At 42.5% G+C, this 20,621-nt stretch overlaps 1 non-coding gene across 1 annotated transcript; it reads left to right on the top strand.

The window, feature by feature from the left end:
- The first annotated feature begins 217 nt into the window (after window positions 1-217).
- On the top strand, window positions 218-290 carry TRNAR-CCU. Its single transcript has one exon. It is a non-coding gene; the product is annotated as a tRNA-Arg (tRNA).
- The last annotated feature ends 20,331 nt before the right edge of the window (window positions 291-20,621 follow it).

The following is a 20,621-nucleotide window of genomic DNA, read 5'->3' as shown; positions in this document are numbered from 1 at the left end:
TCTTTCCCAGCATCAGGGTCTTTTCTAATGAATTGGCTTGGTGCTGGTAGACAAATTTTCTGGGTAGACAGAAATTCCCTGCCAGAACTGAACCCACAGCTGAAGTGGCTATGGCATTACTAAAAGAAATAATCCCCAGGTTTGGGCTCCCAGGATTCCTACAAAACAATAATGGTCCAATGTACACTGCTCTATTTAAAATGGATAACCAGGGACTTCCCTGGTGGTCCAGTGGCTAAGACTCTGTGCTCCTAATGCAGGGGCCCTGGGTTCGATCCCTGCCCAGGGAACTAGATCCCACATCTAATGAGTTTTCATGTTGAAACTAAAACCTAGCTCTGTCAAATAAATAAATTTAAAAAAAAGAAAATACATATTTAAAAAATAAAAAATAAAAAATAAAATGGATAACCAACAAGGTCCTACTGTATAGCACAGGGAACTCTCCTCAATATTATGTGGCAGCCTGGATGGGAGGGGAGTTTGGGGGAGAACAGATATATGCATATGTATGGCTAAGTCCTTTGTCTGTTCACCTGTAACTATCACAGCATTGTTTGTTAATCAGCTATACCCAAATACAAAATAAAAGCTTTTAAAACAATTATGTTTCAGTATTTGTATCTCAAGTGATGAAGAGGTAATGAATGCCCTGGGTATAAAATGGACCTTGCACTTAGCCTGGAGATCCCAATCACTTTGGAAAGCAGAGAAATGCAGGCAGATCTTAAAACATGCTTTAGCCAAGCTATGTCAGGAAACTCAAGAAAATTGGATTAAATTGCTTCTGATTGCCCTTCTCTGCATCCGGTTAACCCCAAGGGATAAGTCAATGTTAAGAGCACTTGAACTCCTGTATGGTAGACCCACTCCCCAATCCCAAGAGAAGGGACTCTTTAGCCCCCCTGAAATGGAATAAATGATGTACGCCCTCCAGGGAAGAGAAAATGTGAAAGCTCTCACTGCATATAATAACCAGGTGGTATCTGCACCCACTGACCTGGCCCTCTACCCCTTCCAGCCAGGAAACGGGTAGACCTAAAAACCTGGAAAATGGGTAGCATCAATAAGATCAACTCACCCCTAACTGGAAAAGAGCCCACTTGCTGATCCTAACCATCCTCTCTGCCCTGAAGTTGCAGGGCTCACTCTGGGCACATCATACTCAAGTGAAGAGGGCCCTGAGCCCCAGCCTGCACACAGACAACCTGGGACACCAGACCCCTTGACTATTTATGTGAACCTCTCTCCAAACTGAAGCTTCTTTTCGTAAAAACAACAAAGTGTGACCAGGGAGATTCAGGCCAAGGCAGTGATCCCTCTACACCAAGGCACAATTGTGCCTTCAGGCAAAAGACTTACAGGCCTATATTTTTTTTCCTTTGTCTCCAAAAGGTTAGATAAATGGTGGTTGCTCAGGGATACAAACAGGGCTGAGGCCTGGTGACCATCAAATACATCTAAAGGCAGCTGGAAGGAAGTTCTGCTCCTCTGTTCCAGGTAATCACGACACTCCAAAATCAGTGGGAAGCAGTTACAGAAGGCAGACCTGCGCCCTCGGTACCCTTCAAGGAGGAGCAGGACAAAAGACAGAGGGGGGACTTTTCACCAGCAAAGCCCATTAACGACCCCCCAGGAATAAAAATAGAATCTGGGTAATAAAATAAGGTCTAACCTTTTTTTTTCCTTCGTGCTTAGTCTGGCTTCACTTGCTCACCGGGAAGTACATGTAGAGGCCTCACAGCTGGCAGTTCAGGGTGTGTGCAAAAGCTGCACACAACGTTCAATTCGACCTGGCAGTGGGCTGTGTACAGAGAGAGAGCTGCACCCACACTGTAATCTGGAGCCTAAGCGACACGCCCGTGCCCTCCTCGTGAGAGGTCTGTCCCGTCCCCTCTGTGCTGACGAGATCCCTACAAAGCAGCCTGGTCCACAGTCTATCGGGAGAGCTCACCTCTCCATTCCTCAGTCAAACAGTGAAACTTTCCTTTGCTTTTGAACAGAACTCAGTCTTACTCTATTGGCTCAAAGGACATCAGGCAGGAGGACCCTTGTTGGGGCCCTACTTGATCAGATCAGTGACAATATAAGATGGCGAATGCACCAGAATAGAGGGAAACACAGCAACAGACATCAACATGGGTAAATCGCGAGTAAAAAGAGCCAGTCAAGAAGACGTGGACGATGAATCAATCTCACTAAAATTCAGAAGCAGACAAAAGTAAGAAAGTGGTCTTTGTTGATACCAGATGTTAAAACTAAACACAAGCAATGGGACAATAATCACAAAATCATCTTACTGGTTCCAGAGGAAAGAGAGGAACTGTGATTGGAAGACAGCGGGTACTCAATCTTGAAATCAGTGGTCTATTCTGATTGCTGACTGATTACAGAGATGTCCGTTTTATAATTATTTTTTAAATTATCTTTTTTTTGAGCTGCACCAGGTCTCATATTGCTGCACATGGGATCTTTAGTTGTGACATGCGAACTCTTAGTTGTGGCGTGTAGGACCTCATTTCCTGACCAGGGTTCAAACCCAGGTCTCCTGCTCTGGGAACACGGAGTCTTAGTCACTTGACCACCAGGGAAGTCTCCTAAATCATTCTTTAAATCTATCCTTGGATCAGGCTCTGAGGAACACTGGCCCAGAGACTCCACATGAATCCACCAAAACCTAAAAATTCTATACCAGTAGTTTGCCCACGTCTGGTTCGCTCATTCCTGGAGAGCGAGTGGGACATAAATAGTCTGAACTGTGGTCTCCAGCTCAGGATGAAGGCAGGCTAGCTTGGTCCTCCCACAATCTTCTGAATCTCTCCTGAGATAACTGCTGAGACAAAATACACATTCACACACCTCCACAGGGACAAGTCATAATATATAAATAGTGCATAGACTCCAAATCTGCATTCAGGAAACATTTTTCTCCCAGAAGCTCAATCAGTAGAGATGCAACTTTTCCCACAAAAAAAAAGGAAAATATTTTTCATTATTATGCAAGCAGTTTAGCTCCTGAGAGTTAGGGTCTCAAACCTGTCATTCTAGAAAAGGGTCATTGTACTATATTTGCATTACCAAAGATTCTTCAGGAGGTTTTTTTTCCCCTCCAGAACAATGAAGCAGTCTGACTCAAAATTAACTAAAGGCAGAAAACTGCTTCCAACCTTCAAATGAAATCAGAATATGTTGTTACTTCTGAACAGAAGCCTCTGGTTTTCTTTTTTCTTTCTTTCTTCTTTTCTCCTTCCTTTTTCTTCCTTTAAGTCAGCAGTAACATCCAAGTCACTTCCATTTATGGATACGCCTGCCCTGTTAGAAAGCTCTTTCTTTATTGAAGTATTTCACACTGGGAGCTTTCAGTCAGTTGGTTCTGTTTCCGCCCCTTGGGGCCAGAGTATAAATCTAATCCCTCTTCAACATGACAGCCTTTCAAATAGGTTAAGACAGTTACCACATCTTCCTGGAATTTTCTTTTTCTCTCAGTCCCTTGGCCATCTCCCAAAGGGCAGTTCTGAACCCCTTCTCATCCTGGTTGATGTGTTCCTAGGCTCCACTTTATCTCTCCCTAGCACAAAGAGGGAGCCCAGACCTGAAGTTAAGTTTCAGTTGTAGGGGAAAAAAAACTATTTTTCCTTTACCTATCTCATATTCATTGTCTGGGGCTCTGCAAATTAGACCAACAAAAGACAGTTTAACAAGAGAAAAACAAACAGCAGTTTACATTCCACTTAAATAGGGGAGTGCTCAGTTATGAGTAACTCAAAGTGGTGGCTAGAACTTGGGCTTATATTAATAAGCATCTTAACAAGAGAACAAACTTTCAGAGAAGTAACAAGGACCAGAAATTTGAGCTTCTAGGAGCAAGAAACTGCTGGAAGGCAAATATAAAGGGATAGTAATTGTAAATAAGGGCTGATTTTAGCAGAGGTCATTATGTAGATTTCTTTGGTGCTGTGTCTGGTCTGAGAAGGGTCTCCAGTTATCTCTGGCGATTAACTTCTGCCTCTCCTAGTAGGGAAGGGACAGGGGACCCCTTATTAAATGTGTGTCCTGCTTTGAGGCAAATAGAGGGAAAACAGAGAGCTTTCTTGTATCTGCTTCTTATCAAATGCCTTTAGCTAAAAATACTCCTTGTGCCAAGGGGGCATGTTTGGGGTGGCATATTGTGCTCCTCCTCATGGTCATAATGTGACCAGCCTAGATTGCAGCAAGATCATCGACGCCTACGTTCTAGAAATGTTATGCCTATTAATCCCACGGTTTTAAGGATGATAATGTGCATAGCATCAGAAGCAATTTTTGACTGATGCCAAGTGTAGGTACTGGAGGAGAAAAAAAGTAGGAAATTAGTTTGTCTTTTAAAAAGCAAAAGCTATTACAGCCATTTTTGTAAAATGTTTATTATTGATGCCTAGTTGTCATGCAGCACAATAACAGCTGATGTCAAAACCTGAAGGGCTGCCAAACAAATGAAGGATTTGTCAGATTACATTTGCCATGCATTGAATTTGACAACAGCAGTTAACTCTAGATAAGTGGCCTCCATCTTCACCATTGTGAAGCTCATTGTGTTAGTAACAGATAAACCCTCAAGGCTCAGTGATTCAACACAATAAAAAGTTTATTTCTTGTCTGTTTTTATCCCGATGTGGGGCTCCTGTATGGGTGGTTCTCTTCTAAGCAGGGATTCAGAGATCCAGCCTCCTTCTCTGCCATTGTCAACAGGCTGTTCCCAAGGTTGCTCTGGGGATGAGTGGCTGGGGCGGGGGAGGGGGCAGGGGCAGGGGCAGGGAGAGTCTGATTCATTGGTTTCATTGCAACCAGCCTGTGTGGGGAAGAACATAGATGGTCACCCATAGGAGGACTGTAGTGCCAAGTGTGGGAGTGGAGGGAATCACTTCTGTCTAATGGCTAGAACACAGGGCCAACCTAACCATAGGGAGTTTGCAAATATAGTCTAGATAAATGCCTAAAATGAAGAATTTACTTCTCGTCTCTCAACATTCCAATGTAGGGGCGACTATATGGAGGATAAATAGCATCTTAATATTGTGAAAATTGTTTTGACATTCTGGGCTACAGAAAGGATCTCAGAGACCTCTAGAAGTCTCCAGACAATACTTTGAGACCACTGCCCTAGACTATCAGATGGTGTTTAGGTGGGCTGATTTCACAATGGTACAGTCTGATATTAAAAAGACATGCCGTAACCTTTTACCTTCCCAAGCATTTTTAAATTTTATTTATTTATTTATTTTTATTTAGGTTGCTTTGGTCTTTATTTAGGTTGCTCTGCTCTTCACTGCTTTGCGCGGGCTTTTTTCAGTTGTGGCAAGCTGGGGCTTCTCTTGTTGTGGCGCACAGGCTCTAGGCATGCGGGCTTTGGTAGCTGTAGCACTCAGGCTCAGCAGTTGTGGCACACGGGCCTAGATGCTCTGTGGCATTTGGAATCTTCCAAGACCAGGGATCAAACCCGTGTCCCCTGCATTGGCAGGTGGATACTTATCCATTGCACTACAGGGGAAGTCCCCTAAACATATCATATTTAGAGTTAAAATCTTCTTCAGTTTTCTGCCTTCCCCAGGGCCCAGTTCTAAGGGACGTGGCTGAGTGCCTCTCCTCCAGGTTAGGGACCCCTTCAACTGGCCATAACTTCTCAGTTCTTGATTATCTCACTACTGTGCTCCCGTCTGTGGCTTATGGCCTCTTCCCATCTGTTCCTTTTAGCTCAGACACTGTATGGCTCTCCTGGGGCATCTTGTTCCTGCTGAGTCAGTTCCCACCTCTCCTCCTTGAAAATGACCAACAGAGAAACAGCCATGTTCCCTGGTGATCCCCAGTGGAAACTCCATCCTACACCCCCTTAGACCAGGAAATTAGTTTGTCTTTTAAAAAGCAAAAGCTATTACAATCCCTCTCCTGGGAAAAGGAGAGAGCACTGCCCTCCTGCTCAGCCCAAAAAACCTGGGCTGGTCCCATTCCTCACCACTCAGTAGCCCATGCAACCCTCTCTCTTCTCCTCAAGGCTTTCAGACAGGAGACTCTCCAGGCTCTAAGGCAATTCTATTTTGATCCTGTTCCTCCAACTCCTTCCGTCTGGGAATATCTTTTGTCAAGATATCCAAGATATCCAGGTTTTTGTACTCTGATTGACTCCTGCTTCCTGACAAAGACTCTCCTCTGAACTGTCTTCTCATCTGGGTTCTGATTTAGGGGCTTCCGTGTTCATCACGTGCTAAATCACTTCAATTGTGTCCGACTCTCTGCGAGTCTATGAACTGTAGCCCACCAGGCTCCTCTGTCCATGGGATTCTCCAAGCAAGAATACTGGAGTGGTTTGCCATGCCCTCTTCCAGGGGATCTTCCTGACCCAGGGGTTGAACCCGAGTCTCCGGTGTCTCCTGCATTGGCAGGGGAGTTCTTTACCACTAGCACCACCTGGAAAGCCACTGTCTAAATTGAGCAAGAATCCTACTTAGTCAGCTTAGCAAGAACTCCCATCTTGATATCTGATCATGTGAAATATCGGATCAGCTTCCTCCTTCCCCACCATCCCCTAGGTGATGTCCCATCACCCTGGCCTGCCTTCAGCAAGAATCCTGGTAGGCCAGTTGAGCCAGAACCCTTCTTTACGCTTCAGGCTTCCTTGTAGCAATTTTCTGTCAGCCTGCTCCTTGGTCATAAATTATCTCTTTTCCTCATTATATTCAGAGTCAAGCCCAATCACTATTTCCTACTGCAAAACTCCATTGCACCTGAATAAAGTCTGCCTTGTCATGCTTTAATATGTTTCATAATTTTTTTCCTTAACAGAATAATTTGTTGTTGTGACCAACTCTTTTGAGGCCACATGGATTTTAGCCCACCAGGCTCCCCTGTCCATGGGATTTTTCAGGCTAGAATACTGGAGTGAGTTGGCATGCCCTTTTCCAGGGGATCTTTCTGACCCAGGGATTGAACTGAAGAGCCCTGCATTGCAGGCAGAGTCTTTATTGCTGAGCCATCAGGGAAGCTCAAACAGAGTAATACTTCTTCTTTAACATCTCATACCTACGAGCCCACATGTAGGAACACCGAAGGCAAGAAGCTCCTAATTTTGAGTTCATCTATATATTCCCTAAGAACTCCCGGGGAATACATAGATGAGCTCAAAATAAGTCCTCTCTAAGGCAGCAGGGAACGATGCATCTTCTCCTGGACTCTTGGGTAGTTTATCCTGTCCATTGGGTGGACGTTGGCTCTGTCTTCCCAGCTCCTGGGACCACAAGGAATAGAGGCAGAGGAGACCCTCTGGAGACGTTGGGAGGTCACAAAGGCAGGAGAAGGGGATGAAGTCAAAACAGGTACAGAGTCAACCATGTGGACATCCCTGTGTGTTGCCCACACAGAAGGGAACTTCAAGAGAGTATAACTGGACGTTCTACCTGGCCGCCACTGCTGTGCTGCACACCCTTCCCAGTTGTGCTAGCAAACACAGATGTATGTGTAAAATTTGGTTTTGATACAACAGACCATGTATTCTGAAAGAGCAATGATACGTGAGATGGAACATTGGGTCGAGCAAGCAGTGGGACGCAGTGCATGCGTGCTAAGTTGCTTAAGTCAGGTCTGACTCTTTGCAACAATATGGACTATAATCCACCGGACTCCTCTGTCCATGGGATTCTCCAGGCAAGAATACTGGAGTAGGTTGCCATGCCCTCCTCCAGGGGATCTTCCTGACCCAGGGATCAAACCTGCTTCTCCTGCATTGACAGGTGAATTCCTTACCACTAGTGCCACCTGGGAAGTGGGATATAGAGTTGAGTACAATTTGTGGCCAAAAAAAAAAAAGGCAAGGGGTAAGGTAGAGATGGAGACAGTTTTTCCTTTGGCTAAATAATAGAGAATGTTGCCTCTTGAGGATAGGAGTGTCCAGCCAGGACTGTAAAGCTGTACTCAAATAGAGACCCCAGGTTAAATGATATCCAAAAGACCAGGGGATTGGCTGGCAATAGATACAACTGAATGTCGTCTTATGTATTAATAAAATCCTAGTATTTAAACCATGCTAGGATGCTAGCATGGACATTAGATGTGGACATTAGAATGACACAGAAATCATCACACCCCCTGCACCAGATCATTTGCACCTTCGTGAAGCACTCAGTGTTGAGGGACATTTTTCTGCATGATTGAAGACATTCTGATAATATGCATAATATTTCTCAGTTTTTCCAAAACAATGAACAAAGTAGTTTTAAAAAAAAAAGAATAGAAATAAGTAAAGGATTAGTTGCTCAGTCATGTCAGATTCTTTGTGACCCCATGAACTGTAGCCTGCCAGGCTCTTTCTGTCCATGGGGATTCTTCAGGCAAGAATACTGGAGTGGGTTGCCATACCCTCCTCCAGGGGATCTTCCCAAACCAGGGATCACACCGAGGTCTCCCACACTGCAGGCAGATTCTTTACTGGCTGAGCCACCAGGGGAGCCTGAAAGAAGTAAGTCATGATGTAAGTGACGGTAATTCACAGTTGTGAGAATATGAATGATTGTTCTTTTCTTTTTTGGATTTTTAAATTTTCTAAAAATAAAACGAGGAACTTCCCTGGTGGTCCAGTGGTTGGGAGTCTACCTGCCAGCGCAGGGGATGTGAGTTCTATCCCTGGCCCAGGAAGATCCCACATGCTGTGGAGCAACTAAGCCTGTGTGCCGTAACTACCGAGCCCGCTGGCTGCAAGTGCTGAAGCCAGTGTTCCCTAGAGCCCGTGCCGTGCAAAGAGAGAAGCCACCGGGAGGAGCAGCCGCTGTGCCACAATGAAGAGCAGCCCCCACTCTCCACAGAGAAAGCCCACGTGCAGCGACAAAGACTGAGTGCAGCAAAAAAGAAAAGAAAAATAATAAAATTTAAAAATAAAAACAAAATGAAAAGGCATCATCAAGGTAATAAAAGAAGCTCAAACAAGGCTGACTGAAACTCGGTTTCATAGGTACAATTTTATATAATTCTCCCAGCATCTCTGTGGGACATGATTCTTTTTCCCATTTTCAGAAGGAGAAACTGAAGCTAAAGCTGTTACATAATTTCAAGGTCACATAGCTAGAATGTGAGTGAATCTGGACTTGAACCCTGGTCTTTTGACCCTAGATTCCACGTTCCTCCTTCCACTTCTCTCTGTTCCTCAAGGACAGTAGTCTGTTCTGATGGCTAAGGCAACAAGGTACTTTTCTTTTTTTTGGCTAAGCCTTGCAACATGTGGTATCTTAGTTCCCTGATCAGGGATCAAACTCTCATCCCCTGCATTAGAAGTGCAGAGTCCTAACGTTGGACTGCCAGGATCCTTTGGAAGGAAAGTGACTAGTCTTCTCCTGCCATCACCCCAAATGAATGGCACAGCTGCAAATACCTGGGCATGGCCAGGCAAGTGTACTGGCCCTTTAACTGGAGACAGGTGACGAAGACGTAACAACTCCTGAAGAATGATCAGGGCTTGCCACAGACTCGAGGAATCCTCACGTCATAGCTTAGAAGTAGGTCCCCTTTTTAAAAAATCACCCCTGCAGAATACCTATAATACATAGGCCTTGTTGACTGAAGGAAAATGCCCAAACTAGGAGTTACAAGTTATGTTTCATTCAGGGACATTACTGAGGACAATAACCCAAGAGACAGCCTCGCAGACATCTCTGAGGAGCTGCTCCAACAAGGTAATGGAAGAGCCAGGGTAATAGCAGTTTTTGTGAAAAAACAAAAACCAGAACAAACCTACATAGTCGAACATCAAAAGATTGCTGCTGCTGCTGCTGCTGCTGCTAAGTCGCTTCAGTCGTGTCCGACTCTGTGCGACCCCATAGACGGCAGCCCACCAGGCTCCCCTGTCCTTACTACTAATCACAAAAAAAGTAGACATCTCAGTTTTAGCGCTTTCAATGTATGTGTGTTAGTCTCTCAGTCGTGTCTGATTCTTTGCAACCCTATGGACTGTAGTCTGCCAGGCTCCTCTGTCCATGGAATTCTCCAGACAAGAATACTGGAGTATTCCCTTCTCCGGGGGATCTTCCCAAATCTGGAAACTGAACCCAGGTCTCCCAGATCGCAGGCAGATCCTTTGTGGTCTGAGCCACCAGGGAAGCCCTTCATTGTATGGGAAGAGGCAATAGCCTGTGCTCATTGAAACTATTCCTTTGATATGCATCTCAACTGGGTAAGGATGGTATTTTGTTTTTCCTCCATCCTAAATTCCCCTCAGGGCACACCGTTGTAGGGGTAGCTGCAGAAGCTGATGGTTTCATAATGGCAATGTTCATTGTTTACTAGAATGACAGGTGACATTCTTTGTCCACAGCCTACACACAATCTTGATTTGTCACCTATGCAGGAAAGTCCTTTTAGAGCTTTATTCCAGTTACTATTGTGGGATTACCAATTACCCTAAAACTTGGCACCTTAAAACCACCATACCATTTTATTTAACAGTTCATGGCTGGGCAATTCACACGCAGGCCTTTCACCTGGTTCCAGTCAAATGTCAGCTGGAGCTAACTGGGTTGAATGTGCAAAACGGCTCACTGACACGAGTGGCAGTTGATGTTGGCTGATGAGCTGTCCGCTAGAAAGTCCACATGTGGCCTCTCCAATTTGGCCAACTCAGGGCAGTAGGACATCACACCTGATGTCTAGCTTCCCCCAGGACAGGCATTCCCGAAAATCCAGGCAGGAGCTGCAAGTCCTTCTCTGATCTAGCCTTGGAAGTCATGCATCACTTCCATAGCATCTGTTGGATACAAATGAATCACTAAACAGACTACATTCAAGGGAAGGAAAATTAGGCTCCACCTCTTCATGAAGGCGTGGCAAAATCGCATTGTAAAGATGCATGTAACTGGGATTTTTAAAGTATTTTATATTAATTTCTCATTTAAAGGCTTTCTTCTCTGCAATCAGCCCCTTGCTCTTTCTTTGTCTTCTAACAATACTGAAGCCTTCAATGGCTGTGTCAATGACCTCTCTTGATAAATGTCACATTTCACTTGAAAATAGGTGGGTTATTTTCAAGTATCTTTTAATATTAATCTCTAATATAATTCCATGGTGATAAGAGAATAGATTCTGCATGATTTCAATACCTTTAGACTATGAAATTTTTGCACCTGGTCTTATGTCCCTGGATATGTTTCAATGTCTTCTAGTTTATAGTCTATAGGAACTTGAATAGAATTTGTATCCTATTGTTGTGTGAAAAGTGCATAAATCTTAATTATGTTGAACTGGTTCATACTGCTTTTCAGGTCTACTATATCTTTCTACCTAGACAGCATATTGAAAAGCAGAGACATTATTTTGCCAACAAAAGTCCGTCTAGTCAAGGCTATGGTTTTTCCTGTGGTCATGTATGGATGTGAGAGTTGGACTGTGAAGAAGGCTGAGCACCGAAGAATTGATGCTTTTGAACTGCGGTGTTGGAGAAGACTCTTGAGAGTCCCTTGGACTGCAAGGAGATCCAACCAGTCCATTCTGAAGGAGATCAGCCCTGGGATTTCTTTGGAAGGAATGATGCTAAAGCTGAAACTCCAGTACTTTGGCCACCTCATGTGAAGAGTTGACTCATTGGAAAAGACTCTGATGCTGGGAGGGATTGTGGGCAGGAGGAGAAGGGGACGACAGAGGATGAGATGGCTGGATGGCATCACTGACTCAGTGGATGTGAGTCTGAGTGAACTCTGGGAGTTGGTGATGGACAGGGAGGCCTGGCGTGCTGCGATTCATGGGGTCGCAAAGAGTCAGACACGACTAAGTGACTGAACTGACTGATATCTTTCTACTTCTTTGTATAGTCATTCTATTAATTTTGAAAGTTTGATATTTAAACTCCCAGTAAAAATCTTAATTTATCTACTTAAAAATTAATTGTAATATATAGTGGAACTATATGTAACTTTGTTCTGTATTTTCCAAATACCCTGTAAATGTGTTATTGTATTTTCATAATTTACAAAAATAAAATAAAGAAGTAAGCAAAAAAACAAAAGAGGCATGTAAGGTGAGAGATGTTTTAGCCAACTCCAGACAATAAAATCTGCTCAAGCATTTAATCCAGTGTTTCCCAACCTTTGTCCCCTCATAGCACACACAGAAAGCATAATATACAGAAAGTATAACAGGTTCATGACACACCTGTTGTGTAGTTCTGACAGGCTTACTATCTATGATCAACAAAACTTCCTTCCTTTACTTTATGGCTAGTGTGCGTTTAAGGACAATATTTCCCACATGCTTCAGAGTAATTTTTAAATTTTATTTTATTGAAGTATAGTTGATTTACAATATTGCATTTAATTTCTGCTCTACAGCAAAGTGACTCAGTTATACATATATCAGTTCAGTCACACAGTCATGTCTGACTCTTTGTGACCCCATGGACTGCAGCACACAAGGCTTCCCTGTCCATCATCAACACTCAGAGCTTGCTCAAGCTCATGTCCATTGAGTCAGTGATGCCATCCAACCATCTCATCCTTTGTCATCCTCTTCTCCTCCCGCCTTCAATCTTTCAAGGCATCAGGGTCTTTTCCAATGAGTCAGTTCTTCTCATCAGGTGGCCAAAGTATTGGAGCTTCAGCTTCAGCATCAGTCCTTCCAATGAATATTCAGGACTGATTTCCTTTAGGATGGACTGGTTGGATCTCCTTGCAGTCCAAGGGATTCTCAAGAATCTTCTCCAACACTGCAGCTCAAAAACATCAATTCATCAGCACTCAGCTTTCTTTATAGTCCAACTCTCACATACATACATGACTACTGGAAAAACCAAAGCTTTGACTAGATGGACATTTGCTGGCAAAGTAATGTCTCTGCTTTTTAATATGCGGCCTAGGTTGGTCATAGCTTTCCTTCCAAGGAGCAAGCATCTTTTAATTTCATGGCTTCAGTCACCATCTGCAGTGATTCTGGAGCCAAAAAAATATAGTCTCTCATTGTTTCCATTGTTTCCCCATCTATTTGCCATGAAGTTATGGGACCAGATGCCATGATCTTAGTTTTCTGAATGTTGAGTTTTAAGCCAACTTTTTCACTCTCCTCTTTCACTTTCATCAAGAGGTTCTTTATTTCTTCTTCGCTTTCTGCCATACAGGTGGTGTCATCTGCATATCTGAGATTATTGATATTTCTCCTGGCAATCTTGATTCCAGCTTCTGCTTCATCCACCCCGGCATTTCACACGATGTACTCTGATACAAGTTAAATAAGCAGGGTGACAATATACAGCCCTTTCCGATTTGGAACCAGTCTGTTGTTCCATGTCCAGTTCTAACTGTTACTTCTTGACCTGCATACAGATTTCTCAGGAGGCAGATCAGGTGGTCTGGTATTCCCATCTCTTTCAGAATTTTCCACAGTTTATTATGATCCACACAGTCAAAGGCTTTGGCATAAGTCAATAAAGCAGAAGTCAATGTTTTTCTGGAACTCTCCTGCTTTTTTGATGATCCAACAGATGTTGGCAATTTGATCTCGAGTTCCTCTATTTTTTCCAAATCCAGCTTGAACATCTGGAAGTCCATGGCTCACGTACTGCTGAAGCCTGGCTTCTAGCCCCACAGGGGCTGCCGCAGACCTGGGAGTGGAATAAGCCCTCTTGGAAGAATTCACCATTGATCCCACCATAGAGCCACCAGAAACTCACACAGGACTGGGGAAACAGACTCTTGGAGGCACAAACAAAACCCTGTGTGCACCAGGACCCAGGAGAAAGGAGCAGGGACCCCACAAGAGACTGATGCAGACTTGCCTGTGAGCCTCAGGCAAGTTCAAGAGTCTCCAGCAGAGGCGTGGGCCGGCAGTGGCCTGCTGCAGGACTGGGGGCACTGAGCGCAGCAGTGCTTGCATGGGACCTTTTGAAGGAGGACCTTCTCTTCATTACCTCCACCATAGTTTGGACTCAGGTCAAACAATAGGGAGGAAACACAGCCTCGCCCCCTCCAACCCAACAACAGAAAATTGGATTAAAATCTTACTCAGCATGGCCCTGCCCATCAAAACAAGACCCAGCTTCCCTCTCAGTCAGTCTCTCCATCAGGAAGCTTCCATAAGCCTCTTATATATGTGTATTCTTTTAATATCCTTTTCCATTATGGTTTATCACAGGATGTTGAATACAGTTCCCTGTGCTGTAGAACCTTGTTCAACAGTAGAACCTTGTTGTTTATCCATTCTTTATATAATAGTTTGCACCTGCTAATTCCAAGTTCCCAGCCCTTCCCTCCTCTACCTGCTTCCACTTGGCAACTACAAGTCTGTTATCTGTATCTGTTAAGTCTGTTTGGATTCATAAATATGTTCATTTATGTCCTATTGTAGATTCCACACATAAGTGATATCACATGGCATTTGTCTTTCTCTTTCTGACTTAGTTCGCTTAGTACAGTAATCTCTGGGTCCATCCATGTTGCTGCAAATGGCATTATTTCACTCTTTTTATGGCTGGCAGTACTCCATCGTATATATGCTCCATATCTTCTTTATCCAGTCATCTGTCAATGGACATTTAGGTTGTCTCCACATCTTGGCTTGTAAATAGGGCTACTTCAGAGTAATTTCTGAGCCAACAGAAAAGAAACTCCCAGCTCTGACTCCACTGTACTATAGGTTTCTCTACTGTAAGAGTTTCTGTGTCCAAAAGCTTTGAGATAGTTTTCCGTTTTGTCTTTCATAAACGCTAGAGGAGAAAACATGCATTCTTCATGCATTGGGTCTGCTTTAAATATACGCTGCCAATCAAAAAGAATAGCTGAATTGGACACAACAAATATGCTAAAATTTTTAAGTTTATAATGGTTTCCAAACAACAATGACAGCAATAGAAACCATTATGGCAATCTTTGGAGGTTTGCAGGGTACTAACTCATTCAGAAAGCTGGTTAGTAAAAGGAAAAGACAAAGCATTTATCCTGCCTTTCAGATGTGAATTACATTTTATGACATGTCAGCTGTCATTGAATCAGCTCCTAATCTACCCTTCCTGTCTCTGTGCTGTGATACTGGTGCTGGACTCTGTAAATACTTCTCGTATTGCCACCAGTGGTAAGCTTTGATCAGTAGAGGCTGTTGGAAAGACATTGCAGGAGGAAGGAGATCTGGCTCCATTGTGCATTCCTGCTTGCTTCTGCCATGTACAGTGGCCGAGAGTGTGGAGGACACTCCATGAGTTTTAGCAGCACTCTGGTTGGCTTCCTATGGAGCTTTGTCAGCCTCCCAGTGGGTAGTCTTGCTTACCAGCCCTGGCTTAAACTCCTCCACTATCCAGTGAGGTATAGCCACACTCTCTCCAACCTCAGGGATAGGGAGACCCTTGTCCACTTTGTTACTCCCTTGGGTGCTCTGACTCAGCTCCAGAGCTATAGCTATTCCCTGGATCTGCTATTCTTTAGAGTTTCTTAATCCCTATTAGTTAATCCTCTCTTACTATTTAATAATTTCCTATATTAACATATTTCTGTTCAAGTCACTGTGTGGTTTCTGTCTCCTGTGTGAACCCTGACTGAGTCACATGGTAATCAAATTATTGACATGGGATGGTTCTTTTATATAGAAGAAGACCAGCTCATAAATGTTTAAGGAATGACAGAATTAAAATACTTAGCAGTTAAAAAAAAATTTCTAGGCAATGATAATCAGTGATGCTTAGCCACTCAGTGAAGCTGATGGGGAACCTAATAACAAATGAATCAGGTTGATTTCACCTGAATCCAGAGGCGGATTTACCCTGAGCAGATATACTGTAAATTTCAGCAGCCCTCACTTCAGTGATTCTTTTCCGAGTCCTAGAATCTAATTTTATATTTGGAACTTGGATTTCTTTCTCATAAAAAAAAAACTCTTCAAATTGAAAATCTTGTTTTCCACATACCTGGATCACTGTGTCAAGCCACTGATCAACATTAAGATCACAAAAATAAAGACAATCAAACATGGCCTCCTGCTGTGATGGGATAGGGAAATTGCACCATTCATGAAACACTTCTGCCATAAGTTTAGTCTCAAACTGATCAAACATCCAGATAAATCACTAGTTGATATTAACACAAACTACTGGGGATAGAAGAACATGTAAAACACATCAAGAGAATACAATAGCCAAATCCAAAATATGGGAGACTTTATAGGACAAATTACCCAATTTTTTCAACTTTTCACTTTTCTGCAATTTCAAATAAATTGCAAGTAATAAAAAAATGGGACAGGGAGAGAGATCATCATATAAATTTAAAAAGAGTTCTTGAGAAATATCCGTAAAAGAGATGTACGTACCTTGTTGGGATCCTGATTCAGATAAAATAACTGTGATATAATCAGAATTTTTATACTAACTGAATATTAGATGGTATTAGGAAATTATTGTTTATTTCTTCTAGATGTGATAATGGTGATGGATATATTTTTTAAAGAGCCCTTATCTCTTAGAGATATATATTTAAGGATTTTCGAATGAAGTGACATAAAGTCTGAGGTTGTTTAAAAAACAATCAGCAAATGGGATTTCTCTGGTGGTCCAGTGGCTAAGACTCTGTGTTCCCAATGCAGGGAGCCCAGGCAGGATCCGTTCCTGGTCCGGGTATTAGATCCCACATGCAGCAACTAAGAGTTTGCATGCCACAGTTAAAGATCCCACATGCTACAGGGAAGACTGAAGATCCCAAGTGCTGCAACTGAGACTGGGCACAGCCAAATAAATAAATATTCTAAATAAGAATCCAGCAGACAGTAAGATAATAAAGTTTAGTTGGACTTACATTGATAAATGATAAAGTTAGGTAATGGGTACATGGAGGCTTATTACGAATATATTCATTATTTTCAAACACTGTAGTGTATATTTTTAAATGTCATCATAAAAAGTTTAGTGAAATAACATACATGTTGCCAGAGTTGATATGTTTTCTGGATATTAATAATAACCAAATTCATGTCATATATTGTAGCGCACAGAGCACTTTTTATGCATAACAACATAATCCTAACCTCAAGCCTATGAGATAGGTTTTATTATCCTCTTTTCACAGGAAACAATTTCAGAGTCATTAAGTCAGTGCCTCAAAGGCTTCGAGCTAGCAGGGAGCAGAAATGTGATTTAGATCAAAGTTCCTGATTTCTGAATCTCATGTTCTCTCTGGGGAGGTAGAGGAAATGCTAAATATTCCTGGTTAAGTCATTTAACCTCTCTGTTTTAGGAGAATAGAAGCAACACTACTCAACCTGACTTTTTTTAGTTGTTGGGAAATTCAAGTCTGAAAATTTCCAGAAAGGAGCTTTGTTAATTGTCAAGCACCTTATAAATTTATTTTATTTATTTATTTCTAAATAGTTATGTATTCATTTGACTCTATTGAGCCTTATTGAGCCTCTAGTTGTGGCTCAGTTGCCTTGCAGCATGTGGGATCTTAGTTTCTGAACAGTGATCAAACCTGGGTCCCTTTCATTGCAAGGCAAATTCTTAACCACTGGACCACCAGGGAAGTCCCAAGGGCTTTAAAATTTCAGATTGTCAAACATCTATGTTTTCTAGCAGTGTGTGTGTTTGTGTGTTAGTATCTCAGTTGTGTCCGACTCTTTGCAACCCCATGGACCCACCAGGCTCCTCTGTCCGTGGATTTCTCCAGGAAAGAATACTGGAGTGGGTTGCTGTTCTCTTCTCCAGGGTATCTTCCCAACCCAGGGATCAAACCTGAGTCTCCTGCATTGCAGGCATATTCTTTACCATCAGAGCCACCAGATAAGCCCTCTCAAGCAGAGGCCTCTATACAAATGCAAGAAAGTGGAGAGGTCTAGGGGCTGGTCCCAGGCAAGGTGAATTTTCCTTTTGGCATGCCTGTCTTCCTTTTCTGTAGACCTCCTCGCATTCCAAACTCCATCCCTTACATCACTGTTAACAGACAGTGGTTACGATGCTTTTCCTCGTGGCGCATTTGGACACTTGCCATTGTCCTGTTGTGTCATTTTGTAGCTTGTGGGAACAGAGGCTCTGCAACAGCTGTTTATAACTGAAAGTTTTATGGCTTGATTTTAGGCTAGTAAAATGAGTATGAAACTGCATAGCATTTTCTGGTGTTGTCCAGAATTCTCTATTAGATTATTTGCACTAAGTCATCCAGACCCATGAATTTTCATCAAGCAACAATGGAAAACAAATGAGACACTTTTGATTCTCTGGGGCGGGGGTAGGGGGTAGAAATGAAGAACCACAGCTAAAATGGCCAACATTAAATAACAACTACTACAGAAACCAAACACAAAAACAAACCTCTCTGGGGACTCGGTATAGGTATCTAAACAACCATTTCAAAATGGCTGCATGCAAACAACCACTTCAAAACATCTCACTCTGAAACATACATTTAATGATTGTGATGTAATTCTGCCAATGTATTATTTAAACACTAAGAGGAGCACTTAAACACCACTATTTGTTTTAAATATATGACATTTCACTTATGATTATTTCTTTTAAAAGAATAGTTTTAACTATAACTTTGGAAGTTCCATTACCTCTCTGTGTCTCAATTTTCTTAGCTCTAAATTAGGAACAATAATATCTATTTCATGGGTTAAAAATTAGATGATTATATGTGTAAAAGTACCCGGTACCTTGCTTGGGGCCTGGCACAAAGCAGATACTAAATGTTAGTATGCCTTTGAATATAGGAGGAGGGCATGGCAACTCACTCCAGTAGTCTTGCCTGGAGAATTCCTTGGATAGAGGAGCCTGGCTGGTTGCAGTCCATGGAGTCGCAAAGAGTAGGACAAATGTTAGGATCTCTTTGAATATAAGTACTTATTAAATTGTACATTTAAGTCTATAATTGCCGTAGAGCTCAGAGACAGAGTTTCGTGGTCACCAGGACCAGCAAGGTCGCTAAATACCCATGGTACTGAAAACAGGAGGCCTGGCTGTTTGACAAAATAGCATAGAATGTCAAAGTCAGGATCTCAATGCTGAGTATATGGCTATTCCCTGCACATTTTTGTCAACTTTTCCAAATATTTAAAAATTGTTATAATAAAATGTTGGGAGAGAGAAGGGAGGGACATTTAGGGAGTTTGAGATCGGCATGTACACACTGCTATATTTAAAATGGATAACCAACAAGGACCTAATGGATAGCAAAGGGAACTCTACTCAATGTCATGTGGCAGCCTGGATGGGAGGAGAGTTTGGGGGAGAATGGATACAGGTAGATGTATGGCTGAGTCCCTTTGCTGTCCACCTGAAACTATTAATGTCATTGTTAATCAGCTATACTCCAATATAAAATAAAAAGCTTAAAAAAACGTTGGGAGAGAAAGTCAAAAGTAAAATCTGGTGGCCCCTCTGAGCTATCACACTATAAGCAGCCTCAGTGGAGTAAATGGAGATGCACTGTTCAGATGTATAAACCCATTAAATTGGCACCAGGGAGGTAGAAATGGAGCTCCTGGCTGCACTGAGGGAAGCGGAGGAGGCAGTTCTTTCCTGAAGGGTGGATCCTGCGAGGGAACCCCAGCCCCCAAAGGGTCTTGCTGCTGCAGCCAGGAAAGTCTGTATCACTTAGAACATCTGCATAGGACTTCTCCTGCCAGACAAGCTGTGATCATTTCCAGTTCTGCTTCCAGCCTGCCTGGGGGAACAGCATTACCAACAAAGACTTTGCTTTCAAAATGGAAAATTGCAGTCCCAGGATCTCAACAGGGGCTTCTGGAGTTTGTGAAAGGCATCTCCCTTCTCGAGAACTGAATTAAATGGGAAAATTTCAGAACTGCTGTAAAAGTGAGTCTCAAATGTCCTGAAAATAGCTTATATGGGACTACTAAGTATTGTGTGGGTGATTTTATTGAAACTTTAATGCCTTGTTTTGATTTAATGGATCACTTGGGACATAGGTTAGGAGAATGGTTCAGTATTTATGCCAAACACACAGTAGAGGATTACTATCGTAGTAGCAGTTCACAATGGACAGAGTTATGGTTCCCCTAAAATTTAGTCAAATGTATCATGTATAGCTTAACTCTGGACAAAGTATTTAAATATTTTAAACATTATTAAAGCCAATAAACATCTGTTGAGTACCTACAAGCTACTGAAAAGTACAGCAAACACTTCTTTTTCTATAATGCATGACTTGTATAATTTCAGGAAAATGAGATATTCAAAGCTTTGCAGACACCATCTCTTTAGTGGTACTTCTCTGTAAGAATCATTGTTTGGATGTCTTCATAGTCACCCAAGTATCATATGAGGGAAAAATTGAGACTCCGTTCAGCTGTCCAGCAATTGTTATTATTATCCATTTGTATTGTCTAAGCGATATAATTTTTAAAACTGTTTTTAAAGAGGAAATGCTCACGGACTGGAAGGATGTAACCTGAGAAGTAAAGTCTATCTCCGTGCAACATCCCAATCTCACTTCCCAGAGGTCACCCTAATAACAGATTTTTGCATCCAACTCCAGAGAATTTTTACACATATACAAATATATATGTGACCCAGATGTTGGCTGTTTACCTTATCCATATGACTGGACTCTCTTTTGGTCCCATGCCGTGCTTGAGACAAAACTCAGCCCCTGGTCAAGGGATGTTTACAAGAAACCCAGTCATACCAA

Source organism: Oryx dammah, unplaced genomic scaffold, assembly GCF_014754425.2.
Source record: "Oryx dammah isolate SB20612 unplaced genomic scaffold, SCBI_Odam_1.1 HiC_scaffold_28, whole genome shotgun sequence".
Classification (NCBI taxonomy): domain Eukaryota; kingdom Metazoa; phylum Chordata; class Mammalia; order Artiodactyla; family Bovidae; genus Oryx; species Oryx dammah.
The sequence above is the reverse complement of the archived record's forward strand: the minus strand, read 5'-3'. Positions and strand labels throughout refer to the sequence as shown.